The following is a 21,183-nucleotide window of genomic DNA, read 5'->3' as shown; positions in this document are numbered from 1 at the left end:
GAATTATGGGAGCTCAGCTTGTTAAGGAAAATTAACAAATGCTGATCACACCAGGGAATGATTAAGGAATCAAAGGAAACAGAACATTTCACACCCACCCGGACCTCTAGTCTACACAGATTCACACCTTCCACCATCAGATAAGATGTACAAAGAGGAAGATACAGTCATACATCAGTGAGTATTAAACATAATGTAAAAATGACATAGCATAAGTCACAGCAAGCAGAGATATATACCAGGAGAGTGAATTCAGCAGCAGAGGGGAGCAGACATTACACTTCAGCAAGCAGAGATATATACCTGTGTGAAGAGAGAGAAGATGCATGTTAGTCCAATGCCATTGAATTAACTGCCCAGCACTTGGCAACGTTGGCACTTAGCAAAAGATGGCACGCATGCAGGCACCCCGCACGCGTGCACCCCTTAGAACAGCCCCAGATATATAGGGCTGACTAGAGGGGTAGGTGAGGGGAATTATGGGAGCTCAGCTTGTTAAGGAAAATTAACAAATGCTGATCACACCAGGGAATGATTAAGGAATCAAAGGAAACAGAACATTTCACACCCACCCGGACCTCTAGTCTACACAGATTCACACCTTCCACCATCAGATAAGATGTACAAAGAGGAAGATACAGTCATACATCAGTGAGTATTAAACATAATGTAAAAATGACATAGCATAAGTCACAGCAAGCAGAGATATATACCAGGAGAGTGAATTCAGCAGCAGAGGGGAGCAGACATTACACTTCAGCAAGCAGAGATATATACCTGTGTGAAGAGAGAGAAGATGCATGTTAGTCCAATGCCATTGAATTAACTGCCCAGCACTTGGCAACGTTGGCACTTAGCAAAAGATGGCACGCATGCAGGCACCCCGCACGCGTGCACCCCTTAGAACAGCCCCAGATATATAGGGCTGACTAGAGGGGTAGGTGAGGGGAATTATGGGAGCTCAGCTTGTTAAGGAAAATTAACAAATGCTGATCACACCAGGGAATGATTAAGGAATCAAAGGAAACAGAACATTTCACACCCACCCGGACCTCTAGTCTACACAGATTCACACCTTCCACCATCAGATAAGATGTACAAAGAGGAAGATACAGTCATACATCAGTGAGTATTAAACATAATGTAAAAATGACATAGCATAAGTCACAGCAAGCAGAGATATATACCAGGAGAGTGAATTCAGCAGCAGAGGGGAGCAGACATTACACTTCAGCAAGCAGAGATATATACCTGTGTGAAGAGAGAGAAGATGCATGTTAGTCCAATGCCATTGAATTAACTGCCCAGCACTTGGCAACGTTGGCACTTAGCAAAAGATGGCACGCATGCAGGCACCCCGCATGCGTGCACCCCTTAGAACAGCCCCAGATATATAGGGCTGACTAGAGGGGTAGGTGAGGGGAATTATGGGAGCTCAGCTTGTTAAGGAAAATTAACAAATGCTGATCACACCAGGGAATGATTAAGGAATCAAAGGAAACAGAACATTTCACACCCACCCGGACCTCTAGTCTACACAGATTCACACCTTCCACCATCAGATAAGATGTACAAAGAGGAAGATACAGTCATACATCAGTGAGTATTAAACATAATGTAAAAATGACATAGCATAAGTCACAGCAAGCAGAGATATATACCAGGAGAGTGAATTCAGCAGCAGAGGGGAGCAGACATTACACTTCAGCAAGCAGAGATATATACCTGTGTGAAGAGAGAGAAGATGCATGTTAGTCCAATGCCATTGAATTAACTGCCCAGCACTTGGCAACGTTGGCACTTAGCAAAAGATGGCACGCATGCAGGCACCCCGCACGCGTGCACCCCTTAGAACAGCCCCAGATATATAGGGCTGACTAGAGGGGTAGGTGAGGGGAATTATGGGAGCTCAGCTTGTTAAGGAAAATTAACAAATGCTGATCACACCAGGGAATGATTAAGGAATCAAAGGAAACAGAACATTTCACACCCACCCGGACCTCTAGTCTACACAGATTCACACCTTCCACCATCAGATAAGATGTACAAAGAGGAAGATACAGTCATACATCAGTGAGTATTAAACATAATGTAAAAATGACATAGCATAAGTCACAGCAAGCAGAGATATATACCAGGAGAGTGAATTCAGCAGCAGAGGGGAGCAGACATTACACTTCAGCAAGCAGAGATATATACCTGTGTGAAGAGAGAGAAGATGCATGTTAGTCCAATGCCATTGAATTAACTGCCCAGCACTTGGCAACGTTGGCACTTAGCAAAAGATGGCACGCATGCAGGCACCCCGCACGCGTGCACCCCTTAGAACAGCCCCAGATATATAGGGCTGACTAGAGGGGTAGGTGAGGGGAATTATGGGAGCTCAGCTTGTTAAGGAAAATTAACAAATGCTGATCACACCAGGGAATGATTAAGGAATCAAAGGAAACAGAACATTTCACACCCACCCGGACCTCTAGTCTACACAGATTCACACCTTCCACCATCAGATAAGATGTACAAAGAGGAAGATACAGTCATACATCAGTGAGTATTAAACATAATGTAAAAATGACATAGCATAAGTCACAGCAAGCAGAGATATATACCAGGAGAGTGAATTCAGCAGCAGAGGGGAGCAGACATTACACTTCAGCAAGCAGAGATATATACCTGTGTGAAGAGAGAGAAGATGCATGTTAGTCCAATGCCATTGAATTAACTGCCCAGCACTTGGCAACGTTGGCACTTAGCAAAAGATGGCACGCATGCAGGCACCCCGCACGCGTGCACCCCTTAGAACAGCCCCAGATATATAGGGCTGACTAGAGGGGTAGGTGAGGGGAATTATGGGAGCTCAGCTTGTTAAGGAAAATTAACAAATGCTGATCACACCAGGGAATGATTAAGGAATCAAAGGAAACAGAACATTTCACACCCACCCGGACCTCTAGTCTACACAGATTCACACCTTCCACCATCAGATAAGATGTACAAAGAGGAAGATACAGTCATACATCAGTGAGTATTAAACATAATGTAAAAATGACATAGCATAAGTCACAGCAAGCAGAGATATATACCAGGAGAGTGAATTCAGCAGCAGAGGGGAGCAGACATTACACTTCAGCAAGCAGAGATATATACCTGTGTGAAGAGAGAGAAGATGCATGTTAGTCCAATGCCATTGAATTAACTGCCCAGCACTTGGCAACGTTGGCACTTAGCAAAAGATGGCACGCATGCAGGCACCCCGCACGCGTGCACCCCTTAGAACAGCCCCAGATATATAGGGCTGACTAGAGGGGTAGGTGAGGGGAATTATGGGAGCTCAGCTTGTTAAGGAAAATTAACAAATGCTGATCACACCAGGGAATGATTAAGGAATCAAAGGAAACAGAACATTTCACACCCACCCGGACCTCTAGTCTACACAGATTCACACCTTCCACCATCAGATAAGATGTACAAAGAGGAAGATACAGTCATACATCAGTGAGTATTAAACATAATGTAAAAATGACATAGCATAAGTCACAGCAAGCAGAGATATATACCAGGAGAGTGAATTCAGCAGCAGAGGGGAGCAGACATTACACTTCAGCAAGCAGAGATATATACCTGTGTGAAGAGAGAGAAGATGCATGTTAGTCCAATGCCATTGAATTAACTGCCCAGCACTTGGCAACGTTGGCACTTAGCAAAAGATGGCACGCATGCAGGCACCCCGCACGCGTGCACCCCTTAGAACAGCCCCAGATATATAGGGCTGACTAGAGGGGTAGGTGAGGGGAATTATGGGAGCTCAGCTTGTTAAGGAAAATTAACAAATGCTGATCACACCAGGGAATGATTAAGGAATCAAAGGAAACAGAACATTTCACACCCACCCGGACCTCTAGTCTACACAGATTCACACCTTCCACCATCAGATAAGATGTACAAAGAGGAAGATACAGTCATACATCAGTGAGTATTAAACATAATGTAAAAATGACATAGCATAAGTCACAGCAAGCAGAGATATATACCAGGAGAGTGAATTCAGCAGCAGAGGGGAGCAGACATTACACTTCAGCAAGCAGAGATATATACCTGTGTGAAGAGAGAGAAGATGCATGTTAGTCCAATGCCATTGAATTAACTGCCCAGCACTTGGCAACGTTGGCACTTAGCAAAAGATGGCACGCATGCAGGCACCCCGCACGCGTGCACCCCTTAGAACAGCCCCAGATATATAGGGCTGACTAGAGGGGTAGGTGAGGGGAATTATGGGAGCTCAGCTTGTTAAGGAAAATTAACAAATGCTGATCACACCAGGGAATGATTAAGGAATCAAAGGAAACAGAACATTTCACACCCACCCGGACCTCTAGTCTACACAGATTCACACCTTCCACCATCAGATAAGATGTACAAAGAGGAAGATACAGTCATACATCAGTGAGTATTAAACATAATGTAAAAATGACATAGCATAAGTCACAGCAAGCAGAGATATATACCAGGAGAGTGAATTCAGCAGCAGAGGGGAGCAGACATTACACTTCAGCAAGCAGAGATATATACCTGTGTGAAGAGAGAGAAGATGCATGTTAGTCCAATGCCATTGAATTAACTGCCCAGCACTTGGCAACGTTGGCACTTAGCAAAAGATGGCACGCATGCAGGCACCCCGCACGCGTGCACCCCTTAGAACAGCCCCAGATATATAGGGCTGACTAGAGGGGTAGGTGAGGGGAATTATGGGAGCTCAGCTTGTTAAGGAAAATTAACAAATGCTGATCACACCAGGGAATGATTAAGGAATCAAAGGAAACAGAACATTTCACACCCACCCGGACCTCTAGTCTACACAGATTCACACCTTCCACCATCAGATAAGATGTACAAAGAGGAAGATACAGTCATACATCAGTGAGTATTAAACATAATGTAAAAATGACATAGCATAAGTCACAGCAAGCAGAGATATATACCAGGAGAGTGAATTCAGCAGCAGAGGGGAGCAGACATTACACTTCAGCAAGCAGAGATATATACCTGTGTGAAGAGAGAGAAGATGCATGTTAGTCCAATGCCATTGAATTAACTGCCCAGCACTTGGCAACGTTGGCACTTAGCAAAAGATGGCACGCATGCAGGCACCCCGCATGCGTGCACCCCTTAGAACAGCCCCAGATATATAGGGCTGACTAGAGGGGTAGGTGAGGGGAATTATGGGAGCTCAGCTTGTTAAGGAAAATTAACAAATGCTGATCACACCAGGGAATGATTAAGGAATCAAAGGAAACAGAACATTTCACACCCACCCGGACCTCTAGTCTACACAGATTCACACCTTCCACCATCAGATAAGATGTACAAAGAGGAAGATACAGTCATACATCAGTGAGTATTAAACATAATGTAAATATGACATAGCATAAGTCACAGCAAGCAGAGATATATACCAGGAGAGTGAATTCAGCAGCAGAGGGGAGCAGACATTACACTTCAGCAAGCAGAGATATATACCTGTGTGAAGAGAGAGAAGATGCATGTTAGTCCAATGCCATTGAATTAACTGCCCAGCACTTGGCAACGTTGGCACTTAGCAAAAGATGGCACGCATGCAGGCACCCCGCACGCGTGCACCCCTTAGAACAGCCCCAGATATATAGGGCTGACTAGAGGGGTAGGTGAGGGGAATTATGGGAGCTCAGCTTGTTAAGGAAAATTAACAAATGCTGATCACACCAGGGAATGATTAAAGAATCAAAGGAAACAGAACATTTCACACCCACCCGGACCTCTAGTCTACACAGATTCACACCTTCCAGCATCAGATAAGATGTACAAAGAGGAAGATACAGTCATACATCAGTGAGTATTAAACATAATGTAAAAATGACATAGCATAAGTCACAGCAAGCAGAGATATATACCAGGAGAGTGAATTCAGCAGCAGAGGGGAGCAGACATTACACTTCAGCAAGCAGAGATATATACCTGTGTGAAGAGAGAGAAGATGCATGTTAGTCCAATGCCATTGAATTAACTGCCCAGCACTTGGCAACGTTGGCACTTAGCAAAAGATGGCACGCATGCAGGCACCCCGCACGCGTGCACCCCTTAGAACAGCCCCAGATATATAGGGCTGACTAGAGGGGTAGGTGAGGGGAATTATGGGAGCTCAGCTTGTTAAGGAAAATTAACAAATGCTGATCACACCAGGGAATGATTAAGGAATCAAAGGAAACAGAACATTTCACACCCACCCGGACCTCTAGTCTACACAGATTCACACCTTCCACCATCAGATAAGATGTACAAAGAGGAAGATACAGTCATACATCAGTGAGTATTAAACATAATGTAAAAATGACATAGCATAAGTCACAGCAAGCAGAGATATATACCAGGAGAGTGAATTCAGCAGCAGAGGGGAGCAGACATTACACTTCAGCAAGCAGAGATATATACCTGTGTGAAGAGAGAGAAGATGCATGTTAGTCCAATGCCATTGAATTAACTGCCCAGCACTTGGCAACGTTGGCACTTAGCAAAAGATGGCACGCATGCAGGCACCCCGCACGCGTGCACCCCTTAGAACAGCCCCAGATATATAGGGCTGACTAGAGGGGTAGGTGAGGGGAATTATGGGAGCTCAGCTTGTTAAGGAAAATTAACAAATGCTGATCACACCAGGGAATGATTAAGGAATCAAAGGAAACAGAACATTTCACACCCACCCGGACCTCTAGTCTACACAGATTCACACCTTCCACCATCAGATAAGATGTACAAAGAGGAAGATACAGTCATACATCAGTGAGTATTAAACATAATGTAAAAATGACATAGCATAAGTCACAGCAAGCAGAGATATATACCAGGAGAGTGAATTCAGCAGCAGAGGGGAGCAGACATTACACTTCAGCAAGCAGAGATATATACCTGTGTGAAGAGAGAGAAGATGCATGTTAGTCCAATGCCATTGAATTAACTGCCCAGCACTTGGCAACGTTGGCACTTAGCAAAAGATGGCACGCATGCAGGCACCCCGCACGCGTGCACCCCTTAGAACAGCCCCAGATATATAGGGCTGACTAGAGGGGTAGGTGAGGGGAATTATGGGAGCTCAGCTTGTTAAGGAAAATTAACAAATGCTGATCACACCAGGGAATGATTAAGGAATCAAAGGAAACAGAACATTTCACACCCACCCGGACCTCTAGTCTACACAGATTCACACCTTCCACCATCAGATAAGATGTACAAAGAGGAAGATACAGTCATACATCAGTGAGTATTAAACATAATGTAAAAATGACATAGCATAAGTCACAGCAAGCAGAGATATATACCAGGAGAGTGAATTCAGCAGCAGAGGGGAGCAGACATTACACTTCAGCAAGCAGAGATATATACCTGTGTGAAGAGAGAGAAGATGCATGTTAGTCCAATGCCATTGAATTAACTGCCCAGCACTTGGCAACGTTGGCACTTAGCAAAAGATGGCACGCATGCAGGCACCCCGCATGCGTGCACCCCTTAGAACAGCCCCAGATATATAGGGCTGACTAGAGGGGTAGGTGAGGGGAATTATGGGAGCTCAGCTTGTTAAGGAAAATTAACAAATGCTGATCACACCAGGGAATGATTAAGGAATCAAAGGAAACAGAACATTTCACACCCACCCGGACCTCTAGTCTACACAGATTCACACCTTCCACCATCAGATAAGATGTACAAAGAGGAAGATACAGTCATACATCAGTGAGTATTAAACATAATGTAAAAATGACATAGCATAAGTCACAGCAAGCAGAGATATATACCAGGAGAGTGAATTCAGCAGCAGAGGGGAGCAGACATTACACTTCAGCAAGCAGAGATATATACCTGTGTGAAGAGAGAGAAGATGCATGTTAGTCCAATGCCATTGAATTAACTGCCCAGCACTTGGCAACGTTGGCACTTAGCAAAAGATGGCACGCATGCAGGCACCCCGCACGCGTGCACCCCTTAGAACAGCCCCAGATATATAGGGCTGACTAGAGGGGTAGGTGAGGGGAATTATGGGAGCTCAGCTTGTTAAGGAAAATTAACAAATGCTGATCACACCAGGGAATGATTAAAGAATCAAAGGAAACAGAACATTTCACACCCACCCGGACCTCTAGTCTACACAGATTCACACCTTCCAGCATCAGATAAGATGTACAAAGAGGAAGATACAGTCATACATCAGTGAGTATTAAACATAATGTAAAAATGACATAGCATAAGTCACAGCAAGCAGAGATATATACCAGGAGAGTGAATTCAGCAGCAGAGGGGAGCAGACATTACACTTCAGCAAGCAGAGATATATACCTGTGTGAAGAGAGAGAAGATGCATGTTAGTCCAATGCCATTGAATTAACTGCCCAGCACTTGGCAACGTTGGCACTTAGCAAAAGATGACACGCATGCAGGCACCCCGCACGCGTGCACCCCTTAGAACAGCCCCAGATATATAGGGCTGACTAGAGGGGTAGGTGAGGGGAATTATGGGAGCTCAGCTTGTTAAGGAAAATTAACAAATGCTGATCACACCAGGGAATGATTAAGGAATCAAAGGAAACAGAACATTTCACACCCACCCGGACCTCTAGTCTACACAGATTCACACCTTCCACCATCAGATAAGATGTACAAAGAGGAAGATACAGTCATACATCAGTGAGTATTAAACATAATGTAAAAATGACATAGCATAAGTCACAGCAAGCAGAGATATATACCAGGAGAGTGAATTCAGCAGCAGAGGGGAGCAGACATTACACTTCAGCAAGCAGAGATATATACCTGTGTGAAGAGAGAGAAGATGCATGTTAGTCCAATGCCATTGAATTAACTGCCCAGCACTTGGCAACGTTGGCACTTAGCAAAAGATGGCACGCATGCAGGCACCCCGCACGCGTGCACCCCTTAGAACAGCCCCAGATATATAGGGCTGACTAGAGGGGTAGGTGAGGGGAATTATGGGAGCTCAGCTTGTTAAGGAAAATTAACAAATGCTGATCACACCAGGGAATGATTAAGGAATCAAAGGAAACAGAACATTTCACACCCACCCGGACCTCTAGTCTACACAGATTCACACCTTCCACCATCAGATAAGATGTACAAAGAGGAAGATACAGTCATACATCAGTGAGTATTAAACATAATGTAAAAATGACATAGCATAAGTCACAGCAAGCAGAGATATATACCAGGAGAGTGAATTCAGCAGCAGAGGGGAGCAGACATTACACTTCAGCAAGCAGAGATATATACCTGTGTGAAGAGAGAGAAGATGCATGTTAGTCCAATGCCATTGAATTAACTGCCCAGCACTTGGCAACGTTGGCACTTAGCAAAAGATGGCACGCATGCAGGCACCCCGCACGCGTGCACCCCTTAGAACAGCCCCAGATATATAGGGCTGACTAGAGGGGTAGGTGAGGGGAATTATGGGAGCTCAGCTTGTTAAGGAAAATTAACAAATGCTGATCACACCAGGGAATGATTAAGGAATCAAAGGAAACAGAACATTTCACACCCACCCGGACCTCTAGTCTACACAGATTCACACCTTCCACCATCAGATAAGATGTACAAAGAGGAAGATACAGTCATACATCAGTGAGTATTAAACATAATGTAAAAATGACATAGCATAAGTCACAGCAAGCAGAGATATATACCAGGAGAGTGAATTCAGCAGCAGAGGGGAGCAGACATTACACTTCAGCAAGCAGAGATATATACCTGTGTGAAGAGAGAGAAGATGCATGTTAGTCCAATGCCATTGAATTAACTGCCCAGCACTTGGCAACGTTGGCACTTAGCAAAAGATGGCACGCATGCAGGCACCCCGCACGCGTGCACCCCTTAGAACAGCCCCAGATATATAGGGCTGACTAGAGGGGTAGGTGAGGGGAATTATGGGAGCTCAGCTTGTTAAGGAAAATTAACAAATGCTGATCACACCAGGGAATGATTAAGGAATCAAAGGAAACAGAACATTTCACACCCACCCGGACCTCTAGTCTACACAGATTCACACCTTCCACCATCAGATAAGATGTACAAAGAGGAAGATACAGTCATACATCAGTGAGTATTAAACATAATGTAAAAATGACATAGCATAAGTCACAGCAAGCAGAGATATATACCAGGAGAGTGAATTCAGCAGCAGAGGGGAGCAGACATTACACTTCAGCAAGCAGAGATATATACCTGTGTGAAGAGAGAGAAGATGCATGTTAGTCCAATGCCATTGAATTAACTGCCCAGCACTTGGCAACGTTGGCACTTAGCAAAAGATGGCACGCATGCAGGCACCCCGCACGCGTGCACCCCTTAGAACAGCCCCAGATATATAGGGCTGACTAGAGGGGTAGGTGAGGGGAATTATGGGAGCTCAGCTTGTTAAGGAAAATTAACAAATGCTGATCACACCAGTGAATGATTAAGGAATCAAAGGAAACAGAACATTTCACACCCACCCGGACCTCTAGTCTACACAGATTCACACCTTCCACCATCAGATAAGATGTACAAAGAGGAAGATACAGTCATACATCAGTGAGTATTAAACATAATGTAAAAATGACATAGCATAAGTCACAGCAAGCAGAGATATATACCAGGAGAGTGAATTCAGCAGCAGAGGGGAGCAGACATTACACTTCAGCAAGCAGAGATATATACCTGTGTGAAGAGAGAGAAGATGCATGTTAGTCCAATGCCATTGAATTAACTGCCCAGCACTTGGCAACGTTGGCACTTAGCAAAAGATGGCACGCATGCAGGCACCCCGCACGCGTGCACCCCTTAGAACAGCCCCAGATATATAGGGCTGACTAGAGGGGTAGGTGAGGGGAATTATGGGAGCTCAGCTTGTTAAGGAAAATTAACAAATGCTGATCACACCAGGGAATGATTAAGGAATCAAAGGAAACAGAACATTTCACACCCACCCGGACCTCTAGTCTACACAGATTCACACCTTCCACCATCAGATAAGATGTACAAAGAGGAAGATACAGTCATACATCAGTGAGTATTAAACATAATGTAAAAATGACATAGCATAAGTCACAGCAAGCAGAGATATATACCAGGAGAGTGAATTCAGCAGCAGAGGGGAGCAGACATTACACTTCAGCAAGCAGAGATATATACCTGTGTGAAGAGAGAGAAGATGCATGTTAGTCCAATGCCATTGAATTAACTGCCCAGCACTTGGCAACGTTGGCACTTAGCAAAAGATGGCACGCATGCAGGCACCCCGCACGCGTGCACCCCTTAGAACAGCCCCAGATATATAGGGCTGACTAGAGGGGTAGGTGAGGGGAATTATGGGAGCTCAGCTTGTTAAGGAAAATTAACAAATGCTGATCACACCAGGGAATGATTAAGGAATCACAGGAAACAGAACATTTCACACCCACCCGGACCTCTAGTCTACACAGATTCACACCTTCCACCATCAGATAAGATGTACAAAGAGGAAGATACAGTCATACATCAGTGAGTATTAAACATAATGTAAAAATGACATAGCATAAGTCACAGCAAGCAGAGATATATACCAGGAGAGTGAATTCAGCAGCAGAGGGGAGCAGACATTACACTTCAGCAAGCAGAGATATATACCTGTGTGAAGAGAGAGAAGATGCATGTTAGTCCAATGCCATTGAATTAACTGCCCAGCACTTGGCAACGTTGGCACTTAGCAAAAGATGGCACGCATGCAGGCACCCCGCACGCGTGCACCCCTTAGAACAGCCCCAGATATATAGGGCTGACTAGAGGGGTAGGTGAGGGGAATTATGGGAGCTCAGCTTGTTAAGGAAAATTAACAAATGCTGATCATACCAGGGAATGATTAAGGAATCAAAGGAAACAGAACATTTCACACCCACCCGGACCTCTAGTCTACACAGATTCACACCTTCCACCATCAGATAAGATGTACAAAGAGGAAGATACAGTCATACATCAGTGAGTATTAAACATAATGTAAAAATGACATAGCATAAGTCACAGCAAGCAGAGATATATACCAGGAGAGTGAATTCAGCAGCAGAGGGGAGCAGACATTACACTTCAGCAAGCAGAGATATATACCTGTGTGAAGAGAGAGAAGATGCATGTTAGTCCAATGCCATTGAATTAACTGCCCAGCACTTGGCAACGTTGGCACTTAGCAAAAGATGGCACGCATGCAGGCACCCCGCACGCGTGCACCCCTTAGAACAGCCCCAGATATATAGGGCTGACTAGAGGGGTAGGTGAGGGGAATTATGGGAGCTCAGCTTGTTAAGGAAAATTAACAAATGCTGATCACACCAGGGAATGATTAAGGAATCAAAGGAAACAGAACATTTCACACCCACCCGGACCTCTAGTCTACACAGATTCACACCTTCCACCATCAGATAAGATGTACAAAGAGGAAGATACAGTCATACATCAGTGAGTATTAAACATAATGTAAAAATGACATAGCATAAGTCACAGCAAGCAGAGATATATACCAGGAGAGTGAATTCAGCAGCAGAGGGGAGCAGACATTACACTTCAGCAAGCAGAGATATATACCTGTGTGAAGAGAGAGAAGATGCATGTTAGTCCAATGCCATTGAATTAACTGCCCAGCACTTGGCAACGTTGGCACTTAGCAAAAGATGGCACGCATGCAGGCACCCCGCACGCGTGCACCCCTTAGAACAGCCCCAGATATATAGGGCTGACTAGAGGGGTAGGTGAGGGGAATTATGGGAGCTCAGCTTGTTAAGGAAAATTAACAAATGCTGATCACACCAGGGAATGATTAAGGAATCAAAGGAAACAGAACATTTCACACCCACCCGGACCTCTAGTCTACACAGATTCACACCTTCCACCATCAGATAAGATGTACAAAGAGGAAGATACAGTCATACATCAGTGAGTATTAAACATAATGTAAAAATGACATAGCATAAGTCACAGCAAGCAGAGATATATACCAGGAGAGTGAATTCAGCAGCAGAGGGGAGCAGACATTACACTTCAGCAAGCAGAGATATATACCTGTGTGAAGAGAGAGAAGATGCATGTTAGTCCAATGCCATTGAATTAACTGCCCAGCACTTGGCAACGTTGGCACTTAGCAAAAGATGGCACGCATGCAGGCACCCCGCACGCGTGCACCCCTTAGAACAGCCCCAGATATATAGGGCTGACTAGAGGGGTAGGTGAGGGGAATTATGGGAGCTCAGCTTGTTAAGGAAAATTAACAAATGCTGATCACACCAGGGAATGATTAAGGAATCACAGGAAACAGAACATTTCACACCCACCCGGACCTCTAGTCTACACAGATTCACACCTTCCACCATCAGATAAGATGTACAAAGAGGAAGATACAGTCATACATCAGTGAGTATTAAACATAATGTAAAAATGACATAGCATAAGTCACAGCAAGCAGAGATATATACCAGGAGAGTGAATTCAGCAGCAGAGGGGAGCAGACATTACACTTCAGCAAGCAGAGATATATACCTGTGTGAAGAGAGAGAAGATGCATGTTAGTCCAATGCCATTGAATTAACTGCCCAGCACTTGGCAACGTTGGCACTTAGCAAAAGATGGCACGCATGCAGGCACCCCGCACGCGTGCACCCCTTAGAACAGCCCCAGATATATAGGGCTGACTAGAGGGGTAGGTGAGGGGAATTATGGGAGCTCAGCTTGTTAAGGAAAATTAACAAATGCTGATCATACCAGGGAATGATTAAGGAATCAAAGGAAACAGAACATTTCACACCCACCCGGACCTCTAGTCTACACAGATTCACACCTTCCACCATCAGATAAGATGTACAAAGAGGAAGATACAGTCATACATCAGTGAGTATTAAACATAATGTAAAAATGACATAGCATAAGTCACAGCAAGCAGAGATATATACCAGGAGAGTGAATTCAGCAGCAGAGGGGAGCAGACATTACACTTCAGCAAGCAGAGATATATACCTGTGTGAAGAGAGAGAAGATGCATGTTAGTCCAATGCCATTGAATTAACTGCCCAGCACTTGGCAACGTTGGCACTTAGCAAAAGATGGCACGCATGCAGGCACCCCGCACGCGTGCACCCCTTAGAACAGCCCCAGATATATAGGGCTGACTAGAGGGGTAGGTGAGGGGAATTATGGGAGCTCAGCTTGTTAAGGAAAATTAACAAATGCTGATCACACCAGGGAATGATTAAGGAATCAAAGGAAACAGAACATTTCACACCCACCCGGACCTCTAGTCTACACAGATTCACACCTTCCACCATCAGATAAGATGTACAAAGAGGAAGATACAGTCATACATCAGTGAGTATTAAACATAATGTAAAAATGACATAGCATAAGTCACAGCAAGCAGAGATATATACCAGGAGAGTGAATTCAGCAGCAGAGGGGAGCAGACATTACACTTCAGCAAGCAGAGATATATACCTGTGTGAAGAGAGAGAAGATGCATGTTAGTCCAATGCCATTGAATTAACTGCCCAGCACTTGGCAACGTTGGCACTTAGCAAAAGATGGCACGCATGCAGGCACCCCGCACGCGTGCACCCCTTAGAACAGCCCCAGATATATAGGGCTGACTAGAGGGGTAGGTGAGGGGAATTATGGGAGCTCAGCTTGTTAAGGAAAATTAACAAATGCTGATCACACCAGGGAATGATTAAGGAATCAAAGGAAACAGAACATTTCACACCCACCCGGACCTCTAGTCTACACAGATTCACACCTTCCACCATCAGATAAGATGTACAAAGAGGAAGATACAGTCATACATCAGTGAGTATTAAACATAATGTAAAAATGACATAGCATAAGTCACAGCAAGCAGAGATATATACCAGGAGAGTGAATTCAGCAGCAGAGGGGAGCAGACATTACACTTCAGCAAGCAGAGATATATACCTGTGTGAAGAGAGAGAAGATGCATGTTAGTCCAATGCCATTGAATTAACTGCCCAGCACTTGGCAACGTTGGCACTTAGCAAAAGATGGCACGCATGCAGGCACCCCGCACGCGTGCACCCCTTAGAACAGCCCCAGATATATAGGGCTGACTAGAGGGGTAGGTGAGGGGAATTATGGGAGCTCAGCTTGTTAAGGAAAATTAACAAATGCTGATCACACCAGGGAATGATTAAGGAATCAAAGGAAACAGAACATTTCACACCCACCCGGACCTCTAGTCTACACAGATTCACACCTTCCACCATCAGATAAGATGTACAAAGAGGAAGATACAGTCATACATCAGTGAGTATTAAACATAATGTAAAAATGACATAGCATAAGTCACAGCAAGCAGAGATATATACCAGGAGAGTGAATTCAGCAGCAGAGGGGAGCAGACATTACACTTCAGCAAGCAGAGATATATACCTGTGTGAAGAGAGAGAAGATGCATGTTAGTCCAATGCCATTGAATTAACTGCCCAGCACTTGGCAACGTTGGCACTTAGCAAAAGATGGCACGCATGCAGGCACCCCGCACGCGTGCACCCCTTAGAACAGCCCCAGATATATAGGGCTGACTAGAGGGGTAGGTGAGGGGAATTATGGGAGCTCAGCTTGTTAAGGAAAATTAACAAATGCTGATCACACCAGGGAATGATTAAGGAATCAAAGGAAACAGAACATTTCACACCCACCCGGACCTCTAGTCTACACAGATTCACACCTTCCACCATCAGATAAGATGTACAAAGAGGAAGATACAGTCATACATCAGTGAGTATTAAACATAATGTAAAAATGACATAGCATAAGTCACAGCAAGCAGAGATATATACCAGGAGAGTGAATTCAGCAGCAGAGGGGAGCAGACATTACACTTCAGCAAGCAGAGATATATACCTGTGTGAAGAGAGAGAAGATGCATGTTAGTCCAATGCCATTGAATTAACTGCCCAGCACTTGGCAACGTTGGCACTTAGCAAAAGATGGCACGCATGCAGGCACCCCGCACGCGTGCACCCCTTAGAACAGCCCCAGATATATAGGGCTGACTAGAGGGGTAGGTGAGGGGAATTATGGGAGCTCAGCTTGTTAAGGAAAATTAACAAATGCTGATCACACCAGGGAATGATTAAGGAATCAAAGGAAACAGAACATTTCACACCCACCCGGACCTCTAGTCTACACAGATTCACACCTTCCACCATCAGATAAGATGTACAAAGAGGAAGATACAGTCATACATCAGTGAGTATTAAACATAATGTAAAAATGACATAGCATAAGTCACAGCAAGCAGAGATATATACCAGGAGAGTGAATTCAGCAGCAGAGGGGAGCAGACATTACACTTCAGCAAGCAGAGATATATACCTGTGTGAAGAGAGAGAAGATGCATGTTAGTCCAATGCCATTGAATTAACTGCCCAGCACTTGGCAACGTTGGCACTTAGCAAAAGATGGCACGCATGCAGGCACCCCGCACGCGTGCACCCCTTAGAACAGCCCCAGATATATAGGGCTGACTAGAGGGGTAGGTGAGGGGAATTATGGGAGCTCAGCTTGTTAAGGAAAATTAACAAATGCTGATCACACCAGGGAATGATTAAGGAATCAAAGGAAACAGAACATTTCACACCCACCCGGACCTCTAGTCTACACAGATTCACACCTTCCACCATCAGATAAGATGTACAAAGAGGAAGATACAGTCATACATCAGTGAGTATTAAACATAATGTAAAAATGACATAGCATAAGTCACAGCAAGCAGAGATATATACCAGGAGAGTGAATTCAGCAGCAGAGGGGAGCAGACATTACACTTCAGCAAGCAGAGATATATACCTGTGTGAAGAGAGAGAAGATGCATGTTAGTCCAATGCCATTGAATTAACTGCCCAGCACTTGGCAATGTTGGCACTTAGCAAAAGATGGCATGCATGCAGGCACCCCGCACGCGTGCACCCCTTAGAACAGCCCCAGATATATAGGGCTGACTAGAGGGGTAGGTGAGGGGAATTATGGGAGCTCAGCTTGTTAAGGAAAATTAACAAATGCTGATCACACCAGGGAATGATTAAGGAATCAAAGGAAACAGAACATTTCACACCCACCCGGACCTCTAGTCTACACAGATTCACACCTTCCACCATCAGATAAGATGTACAAAGAGGAAGATACAGTCATACATCAGTGAGTATTAAACATAATGTAAAAATGACATAGCATAAGTCACAGCAAGCAGAGATATATACCAGGAGAGTGAATTCAGCAGCAGAGGGGAGCAGACATTACACTTCAGCAAGCAGAGATATATACCTGTGTGAAGAGAGAGAAGATGCATGTTAGTCCAATGCCATTGAATTAACTGCCCAGCACTTGGCAACGTTGGCACTTAGCAAAAGATGGCACGCATGCAGGCACCCCGCACGCGTGCACCCCTTAGAACAGCCCCAGATATATAGGGCTGACTAGAGGGGTAGGTGAGGGGAATTATGGGAGCTCAGCTTGTTAAGGAAAATTAACAAATGCTGATCACACCAGGGAATGATTAAGGAATCAAAGGAAACAGAACATTTCACACCCACCCGGACCTCTAGTCTACACAGATTCACACCTTCCACCATCAGATAAGATGTACAAAGAGGAAGATACAGTCATACATCAGTGAGTATTAAACATAATGTAAAAATGACATAGCATAAGTCACAGCAAGCAGAGATATATACCAGGAGAGTGAATTCAGCAGCAGAGGGGAGCAAACATTACACTTCAGCAAGCAGAGATATATACCTGTGTGAAGAGAGAGAAGATGCATGTTAGTCCAATGCCATTGAATTAACTGCCCAGCACTTGGCAACGTTGGCACTTAGCAAAAGATGGCACGCATGCAGGCACCCCGCACGCGTGCACCCCTTAGAACAGCCCCAGATATATAGGGCTGACTAGAAGGGTAGGTGAGGGGAATTATGGGAGCTCAGCTTGTTAAGGAAAATTAACAAATGCTGATCACACCAGGGAATGATTAAGGAATCAAAGGAAACAGAACATTTCACACCCACCCGGACCTCTAGTCTACACAGATTCACACCTTCCACCATCAGATAAGATGTACAAAGAGGAAGATACAGTCATACATCAGTGAGTATTAAACATAATGTAAAAATGACATAGCATAAGTCACAGCAAGCAGAGATATATACCAGGAGAGTGAATTCAGCAGCAGAGGGGAGCAGACATTACACTTCAGCAAGCAGAGATATATACCTGTGTGAAGAGAGAGAAGATGCATGTTAGTCCAATGCCATTGAATTAACTGCCCAGCACTTGGCAACGTTGGCACTTAGCAAAAGATGGCACGCATGCAGGCACCCCGCACGCGTGCACCCCTTAGAACAGCCCCAGATATATAGGGCTGGTTATGAAGAATCTACTGCAAAGTATTCTATATTGTAAATGTTTGTTAATATCGGTACTTGTGACTCTAGAATCTGTTTGTTCCTTCTATATATAATACCGTCATAGACCTTTGGATTGTCTACCTTGCAGTAGGTGCTTTTTTCTGATCTTTTACACAGTGTTCAAGGTTTGCGACTTTTTCTGATTAAAAAAAAATGCTTTTGCCAAATCACCTGCTACATATGTCGTCACTGTTTTAGCTTTTGCATGACATTGAGATGTGTCTATCAAAATTGTTAATGTAGCGCCCCACAGGTCAGGTGTTTTAACCTACTCGTCGCCGGGCCAGGGGTGCAGATCCTCTGCGTCATCACGGGGTGGCCTGACCCGGTTCCGTTACCCCGAAAGTACAGAAAGGAGGGTTTGAGGGTTTTAGGCAGGATTGGAGGTGGTAGTTGGAGGTTAGGAAAATCTTTTAGGATCGTGGCGCCATCTGTGATACACATCCAGGGATGGGCCGCCGCTTCCGGGTCTCTCGCTGCGGCAGATGTCAGGTGCAGCCGGAATAGTATTGCTCCCCACAGGCGAAGAGGGCCCCGGGAGGTTGGTGGGGGTGGTGGTAGTCCCCATTGGCACTGCAGCGCTGGGCGATGGCGCCGGTAAAGGAGAGGCAGAGACAGGCGCTGCGGTTCCAGGTCTTTTACTCACAGATAGTTCAGGTGTTGCCCCAGAATACAAATCTCTGCCACGATGGTCACCAGCTAATCTTGGATAGTAAACGGTAACTGCCGGTGCCCGTGAAAGTCTTTTAGTGAAGTGTTCCTCGGTTGCTATCCAGAACCCGGGCCAAGCCTCCTGCTCCAAGCCACGGGCCCATGAAGAGAGAGAAACACTAACTTCTGTTGTCAGTGCTAGATGTTATCCAAAGCTGTGCCCAGTAAGGTTCTGCTGTAAGTGTGTTGGTTGCGCCTACTTCTACTTGCCCCCGGTGGTTTCCCTAGTGACTGGGAAAGTCCCATGCTTCATGATGGCTAACTCCACTGTCTGCCCTAGCCCAACCCCCTGTGAGTAAGCACCTTACTGTTGTATGTGTGTGTTTTGTGAAGGCACCGGCAGGTTAATCCCTCCTAACCCGGGATAGATATTACTCCTGAAAAGTGGTGTAATACTCTGTGGCGCCTGAAGCCCAGAGGTGCCACATTAACACTTTATTAGTATGACCTAAATGACAGGCTACATGCGTAAGCTGCGATTTTTGCGTTTTTGGTGCGGTTTTGTTGTCAGTTAGATCTGACATTTGACTTCCCAGCAAAGTCTACAAGAATTCAAATTTGCTGTACACACATTGCAATTGTTTTGTCTGCAGTTTGTCAAAACCGTGTGACAAAAAAGAGGCAGCTTATTCAGTCTTCTTGCGTTTTTGTCACGTTTTGTCACCCATTGAAATAAATGAGTTGGATTAAAAACGCATGGAAAAAGGCATGGTACCAAAATGATGCCTTTTGCACGCGTTGTACTGGCATTTTTGTCAACAAAAATGCAGGTAGCCCATATTGTTCCAGGATAAATAAACACTGCAGGAGTGAAATTCTCTCTCTCTCTCCCCCCCCGATATCTGGCTGGATGCCCGATCCCCGATATCTGGCCAGATGCCCGATCCCCGGTATTTGGCCGGATGCCCAATCCCCGGTGTTTGGCCGGGTGCCCAATCCCCGGTATTTGACCAAGTGCCCAATCCCTGGTATCTGGCCGAAACCAGAATCCAGCACAAAGGGGACTGGAGCAAGTGTTTCATATGCACCGATCACCGACACGGCTGTCACACTGCTCCCGCGTCCTAACACTCTTTTTCCCGGACTGCTCATTAGGCTCATACGTATTCACTACTTCCCTGTCTGTGATTGGTTGCAATCAGACGTGCCCCCACGCTGAGCGACAGCTGTCTGACTGCAACCAATCACAGATGCTGGTGGGCGAGTCTATATCTTACAGTAAAATAAATAAATCTGGGGGCTGGTATTCTCAGACTGTGGAGGCCTATGGTTATTAGGGCGCTCCCTAGCCAAAAAATATCAGCCTGTAGCTGCCCGGAATTGCCGCATCCATTAGTTGGAATAGTCCCGGCACTTTACCCGGGTCTTCCCGATTGCCCTGGTGCGGTGGGATTCGGGATAATTAGGAGTTAATGGCAGCCCGTAGCTACCACTAAGTCCTAGATTAGTGATGGCAGGCGTCTATGAGACACCCCATCACTAATCTGTAAGTGAAAGTAAATAAACACAAACACCCAAAAATCCTTTATTTGAAATAAAAGACAAAAAACACCCTCTTTCACCTCTTTATTAACCCCCCAAACACCTATCCAGCTACAACGTAATTTAAATCAGGTCCTATGCAGCTGAATCGTTGTGGGACCTTGTGTGGATTACGTTGGATCTACAGGAATGTTTTAGGGGTTAATAAAGGGGTGAAAGAGGGAGGGGTTTTTTTTTTGTATTTTATTCCAAATAAAGGATTTTTTGGTGTTTGTGTTTATTTAATTTCACTTACAGATTAGTAATTGGGGGGGTCTCCTAGACACCTCCCATTATTAATCTAGGTCTTAGTGGCAGCTGTGGCCTGTTATTAACCCCTTATTACCCCAAATGCCACCACATCAGGGCAATTAGGAAGAGCCAGGTAAAGTGCCAGGCTTGTGACATCTAATGGATGCGACAATCTTGGGCAGTAATAACC

Source organism: Anomaloglossus baeobatrachus, chromosome 6 (genome assembly GCF_048569485.1).
Source record: "Anomaloglossus baeobatrachus isolate aAnoBae1 chromosome 6, aAnoBae1.hap1, whole genome shotgun sequence".
In the NCBI taxonomy this organism is placed as follows: domain Eukaryota; kingdom Metazoa; phylum Chordata; class Amphibia; order Anura; family Aromobatidae; genus Anomaloglossus; species Anomaloglossus baeobatrachus.
The sequence above is the reverse complement of the archived record's forward strand: the minus strand, read 5'-3'. Positions refer to the sequence as shown.